A 6,559-nucleotide genomic window follows, 5' to 3' on the forward strand; every position below is an offset into this window, starting at 1 on the left:
GAGCTCGTGGGTTGGAGCCCTGCATCGGGCTCTGTGCTGACAGCACGGAGCCCGGAGCCTGCTTCCGATTCTGTGTCTCCCTCTCTCTCCGCCCCTCCCCTGCTCACACTCTGTCTCTAGCTCTCAAAAATAAATAAACTATATTTAAAAAAAAAAAAAAAAAAAGAGCATTTGTTCTGTATGTTTGGTCTTTGAACCTGATTCCTGACACAGGGGTCCTGAAATTCTTGTAATCTCTTGGGTGCTAGAGGTGTCTTGGGTTCTTATGAGGCAGCTCTGGGTGGGCTCCCGGGTAGCTCCTGGATGAGGGCTCCGGAAAGACCGAGCCATGGTTAGAAGCTTGAAATGTTCAGCCCCATCCCCCATTTTCTCGAGAAGGTAAAAGAGTGGGAGAAGGCATTAATAATTGATCTCGCCTAGGTGAGGAAGACTCCATAAAAATCCCCAAAGTATGAGGTTCAAAGAGTTACCAGGGTGGTGAAGACATCCACACTGGGAGGGCTCTAGTAAGTAATGGAATCCAAGGGGGAGAAGGTCATGGGAACGTCCGACTCGTAGCCAAGAGGGACAGAAGTTGTGGGTAACCTGGGGACCTCCTACTTGGGATTGGCACCCGAAGTGAAGCGCAGTCTTGCGGGACTCGGTCCTTGATCTGCGGGATGCGATACTATCCAGGGAGACAGCGTCAGAATGGAGTTTAACTGACACCGGCCGGCCTCACAGAATGGTTTGGTTGTGGGAAGAAAAATAAAACCCACAAGTGTGGTGGCCAGACGTGTCAGAAGTGAAATGTCGGCTGTATGAAAATAAAGGAGACACGCAAAAGATGGAGAATTGGGTTTTTTCCCTCTACGGAGGGGAACGCTGGGTGGTTTCCCAACTCAGTAGCGCCACCTTCTGTCCCCTGCATCCTAGTGAAAACGAAATGGGGAAGAAAAGAGAAAGAAGAAAGGAAATGGGGAAGACATTTTCTAAGTAATGCACAAGTAGGATAACTAACCTACAAAATCCACCAAAATTTACTCACAAAATTGTGTAGAGACCTGTGTGCCCCACAAGGGTCCTGAGTCCTGTCCCCAACAGAAAAAGTCCCTATGGTTTCTCATCAGATTAGATAAGCACAAACGGAAAGGCTTGCCCCCATGTCCACTTTCAGTTCATGGAATTAAAGTCACAGAGGGTGTTCTTGAAAAATGCAGCTGCACTCAGTTTACTTCCCTTTCAATCTCCCTTCCTTGGCTCTCCTCGGTACATACTATAATAGAAAATTAATAACCAATAGGGCTGCCTGGCTGGCTCAGTAAGAAAAACATGAGACTCTTGGTCTTGGGGTGGTGAGTTTGAACCTCATGTTGGGTGTAGAGATTACTTAAATAAATAAAACTTAAAAAAAAAAGAAAATTAATAACCGGTAAATCAATAAAATATTTAATTTTCTTTAAGTCACTCAGATTTGAGTGACTTACCATGTCAAATCTGGCTGACTTCTTTCAAGATCCACGACTATGTGCATCAAATATTTGATATATTGATGCGATAAACTGGTTTTTTGTTTTGTTTTATTTACTTGTCAACTGAATTGTTTTCATTTCTGGGTGACTTTGTTCTTCAAATTGTATTCCTACTTGGTTTTATTATAACTATGTGCATAATTTGTCAGTTATACTAGAGGAAGAAGAGAGTACATCTAATCTACATCCTTTAGGGCCAAAGGTTAGGGTTTGATTTGGCAGAAAGGACATGACTTAACAGTCAGAAAAGAACATTCTGTAAATTATTTGTTACACGTCCAAGATGGGAGAATGGCTGTGATATAATAGACGATTAGAAGCCATGTGATTTTTTTTTTTGGCATAATAATCGCTACATTTATTGAGAGCTTATGTGCATGTATTAATTTACTCCTAACAATCCTACAGAGTACAGGGAATATTCCCCCAATGGGTCATTGCGCAGCCAGTAAAGTACAGACCATTGTAGGTACTTCAAACAGGGTATTTGATAGAAGGACTTGGTTACAAAAGTGTCGGAAGGAGTAGAGGAATCAAAAGGGAGGGGGCGCCTGGGTGGAGCAGTCGGTTAAGCGTCCGACTTCAGCCAGGTCACGATCTTGCGGTCCGTGAGTTCGAGCCCCGCGTCGGGCTCTGGACTGATGGCTCAGAGCCTGGAGCCTGTTTCCGATTTTGTGTCTCCCTCTCTCTCTGCCCCTCCCCCGTTCATGTTCTGTCTCTCTCTGTCCCAAAAATAAATAAACGTTGAAAAAAAAATTTAAAAAAAAAAAAAACAAAAACAAAAGGGAGAAAATGATGTAACCGCAGGAGATGGAATTCCCTAGAATTGGAAGAGAAACACGGAGAAGGGTGTTACAAGAATGGGCAAGTGTGCACTTGTCTTTGAGGCTGAGGGCTCTTGGTGCTGCTTAGCAGGAATGTAGGAACTGACAGGCCTGAGACTGCTGCAAGAACCAGTAATCCCGCTAGAGCCCACGGCTGCCAGCAGCTGCCACAGCCAGCCTCCCACCTCTCATCTCCATTGCCGGAATCACCAGAGTTGTCTCCTGCTAGGGCGGCCACAATCTAAATGATTCCACTTTTAATCTCTTTCCGTGTGTGTATGTTATATATATATATATATATATATATATATATATATATATATATATATATATATTTTTTTTTTTTAATATGTATTCTATTGTACAATTTTTGTCCTTTTACCTTTAAAATAGGTTTGCAATATCGGGCGCCTGGTTGCCTCAGCTCGTCGGGCACGCAGCTCTTGACCTCTGGGTCATGAGTTCGAGCCCCACATCGGGCTTAGAGATTACTTAATAAATAAATACGTAAATAAATAAATAATAAAATAGACTTGCAGTCGTCGCGAACAAACTAAGTTCCAGAATTAAATCTGATTCCCTTCACTTTTCACCGTCCATTAGCACACGAGCATGCCCCTCCGACAGAGCCTATCCAGAACTCCACCCGAGAGAAGGTCTACAGAATGTGGTTCCCAGGCTTCCAACAGAGAGATCATAAGGAAGGATGGGAATGGGCTTAAGTCTCGATAGATAAAACCTGACACGATCCCTGTTTTGCAGGTGAGGAAATGAAATCACAGAGTTTAAATCATTTCTGTACAGTCACATAATTAAGGGGCAGAGCTGGGATTCAAACTGTTTTCATCAAAGTCCTTAAGGACAGAAACTTCGTTGTATTTTGATTTTTAATTCTCTCAGACAAAACAGGCTAGAGATTCTATGACTCCAAAATGTTCAATTTGGCCAGGTGAGTACAAATTGCCATCACCGAAGACGTAGAATTATCAGCAGCTCATAGAAGGTTTTAATACGACTGACTTTGAAATATACATTCAAAACTTCATTCTTTCTAAAGAACGCATCTAATCTCTGCTTACATGTTTATAATCAGATATGTAAAAGAAACAAAACAGAAGATCACCACATAAATCTCCCCAAATTTTCCACATTATACCTCAAAACCACCAGCATGTTATAAGACGGGACAGACATCATCCAAAAACAGGAGTACTATTTACAAGATGTTTTCAGTAATTTTCTTTCCGATCTGAAAATCTAAGGAATACAACTGGAAGTTCTCTAACTGGTTTTAATTGCTTTATAATCTTTAGAAAGGCAGGAGTCGAGGGGTGCCTAGGTGGCGCGGTCGGTTAAGCATCCGACTCTTGATTTCTGCTCAGGTCATGATCTCACAGTTCGCGGGTTGGATCCCCACATCAGGTTCTGCACTGACAGTGTGGAGCCTGCTTGGGATTCTCTCCCTGCCCCTTCCCTGCTCGCGTGTGTACACGCGAACTCTCGCTCTCTTTCAAGACAATAAATATTTAAAAAATTAAAAGTCAACATCCTTTTCAACCATTCCTTCCTTCATTCATTGGTGCCCCAAACATGTGTTATATATACCAAGCACGTAGCAGGTACTGGAGATAGAAACAAAGTCATGGTCTAGTAGGGAAGTAAGACAGACAAATTATTTTTTTCTACGCTACTGGCACCTATAACATTTCTACCCATCTTTAAAGTTCAGCTCAAGTGCTACCTTTTTCAGGGCATCATCTTTCTCTTTGCTTCAAGAAGAATTAGCCTTTCTCTCTTCCATGTTTACAGGGCAAATTGGGAATCTCCTAGCAACCCTTAGTATGTAATAATTACGTAACTCTCTCATTGCTTCTGTATCACCTAGTGCAAAAGCATAGTGTCTATAGTAGGAACAGGGTAGTGTTTGATACTGAACTTAATGATAAAGACCTCACCTTTTGCAAATGGAAAAAAAAAAAACCCTCTCACCACTGTTGGTGGGAGTGAAAATTGATGGAATCTCTTTAATGGGAAATTATATATCTTTCAAAAATGTAAATGCACAAACTCAGCTTTAACAATTATAACTCTGGTAACCTATTCTACAGAAATATTCACAGATGTGTAAAATAAAAGAGTATTCGTTGGAGCATTGTTTATAACCGCTTTAAAATTTCATGGGGTGCCTGGGTGGCTCAGTCGGTTAAGCGTCCGACTTCGGCTCAGGTCATGATCTTGCAGTCCGTGAGTTCAAGCCCCGCGTCAGGCTCTGTGCTGACAGCTCAGAGCCTGGAGCCTGCTTCGGATTCTGTGTCTCCCTCTCTCTCTGGCCCTCCCCCATTCATGCTCTGTCTCCCTCTGTCTCAAAAATAAATAAACGTTAAAAAAAATTAAAATACTCCTTTAAAACAATAATAAAATAAAATTTCATAAAAACAGAATATCCATCAACAGAGGAATAATTGATTAACTGGGATAATATGGAGCAAATTAAAAAGCATGATGTGGATTGCTATGTCATGATACGAAAAGATAAATAGAAAAAGCAGAATAAGACACATGTGTAATGAAATTGCATTTATATAAATGAAAGAGATTACCACTAGGGAGTGAATATAGGATAACTGGATGTTCTGGAAATTTTGGTTTCCATTTTAATCCTTCTATATTTAGAGGGTTTTGTTTTGTTTTGTTTTTTGTTTTTTTACCATGGGAATGAATTATCTTAAGTATATATGTGTGTGTGTATATATATACATGTGTGTGTATGTATATGTGTGTGTATATATACATACATACACTTGTGATAATACTGTCTATCTGTTGTATGCTTAGTATTTGTGCTTTCTGAATACCTTCATTATTCAACGTTTCCAAATACTAGATCAAAAAACAGAATATAATTAATAGAATTACATGCACTAACATGGAAAATACGTTCTGCTATATTGTTAAGCAAAAAAGCAGGTCATAAAATCACATGGAAATTATGATCCCATCTTTGTTTGAAACTACCTTTTTATTTTTATTTATTAAAAGTTTGATTTTTAACTAATCTCTATACCCAACATGGGGCTTGAATTCACAACCCCAAGATCAAGAGTTGCATGCTCTACCCACTGAGCCAGCCAGGCATCCCTGAAACCACCTTTTAAAAGATACGTGTTATGGGGCACCTAGGTAGCTCAGTCAGTTAAGCATCTGACTCTTGACTTCGGTTTAGCTCACGATCCCAGGGTTGTGGGACCAAGCCGGAGTTGGGTTCCGTGCTGAGCGTGGAGCCTGCTTGAGGTTCTCTCTTTCCTTCTGCTTCCGCTCGTCTGCCCCACTCTTGCGTGCTCTCTCTCAAATATACATAAATACATTAATTAATTAATTAATTAATTAATTAATTAAATTCCATGGTGATTTCTCTGCAAACAGGAGGAGGAGCAGATACGGTATAAGTTGATTAATATGGACTGAAGCCTTTACCATAGGCAAGAGTGTTCAAATACATTTGACCCAAATGAACTTTATTTCACATGCATATGCGTAAAGGAATAACGTGAGCGAGAATTCTTTCCAGTGTATACTTCAAGCAGGAATCATTGCGCGAGGTCCCGCTTCAATCTTCTGCACTCCCTCCTGATGAAACGATCCAATTGACTGACTCTTCTGCCCGTTCCCAATACCGGAAGCACTCTCCCACGCCCCCCTGCCTCTCTCCTTTTGCTCCATTTACACACTCTAAACAGCATGCCCGCTTCTGGTGTCTATAGAAGTCTTTAAGGACCTGCCCAGCTCTTACTTCTACCTTAAGACTTTCCAAGATTGCCCCAGACTAAATATACCTTTCCCTGTTATTTTCTACTATTCTACTTCTACTGGTATCTCTGCTGTTATAGTCTGGGTTGTATTACAGTTTTGTAGTGTATGGGTGCGTATTCCTACCAGATTGTGAATCTCTCAAGATTAGGGCATAGCTCCATCTGACTTCAGTATGGCTTGCTTCTTTCCACATGTTAAGCGTTTACGGGATGCTGTTTGAGAGCGTTAAGGGATGCTGTGCGGGGCGTTCGTCCCAACTACTCCTCACTTCCACCCTCACAGATGGCAGGGCCATTTTAGTGCGTTTCTAAAGCACAAGCCCAAAGCTACAAAGCAAGGAGCTGATTACAGAAGTACTTCCCTCTTTAGCCGTATTCTGTCCCACAGAAATCATCTGAGAAGCATGCCCTCCCA

This window comes from Acinonyx jubatus, chromosome B4 (genome assembly GCF_027475565.1).
Source record: "Acinonyx jubatus isolate Ajub_Pintada_27869175 chromosome B4, VMU_Ajub_asm_v1.0, whole genome shotgun sequence".
NCBI classification, from domain to species: Eukaryota; Metazoa; Chordata; class Mammalia; order Carnivora; family Felidae; genus Acinonyx; species Acinonyx jubatus.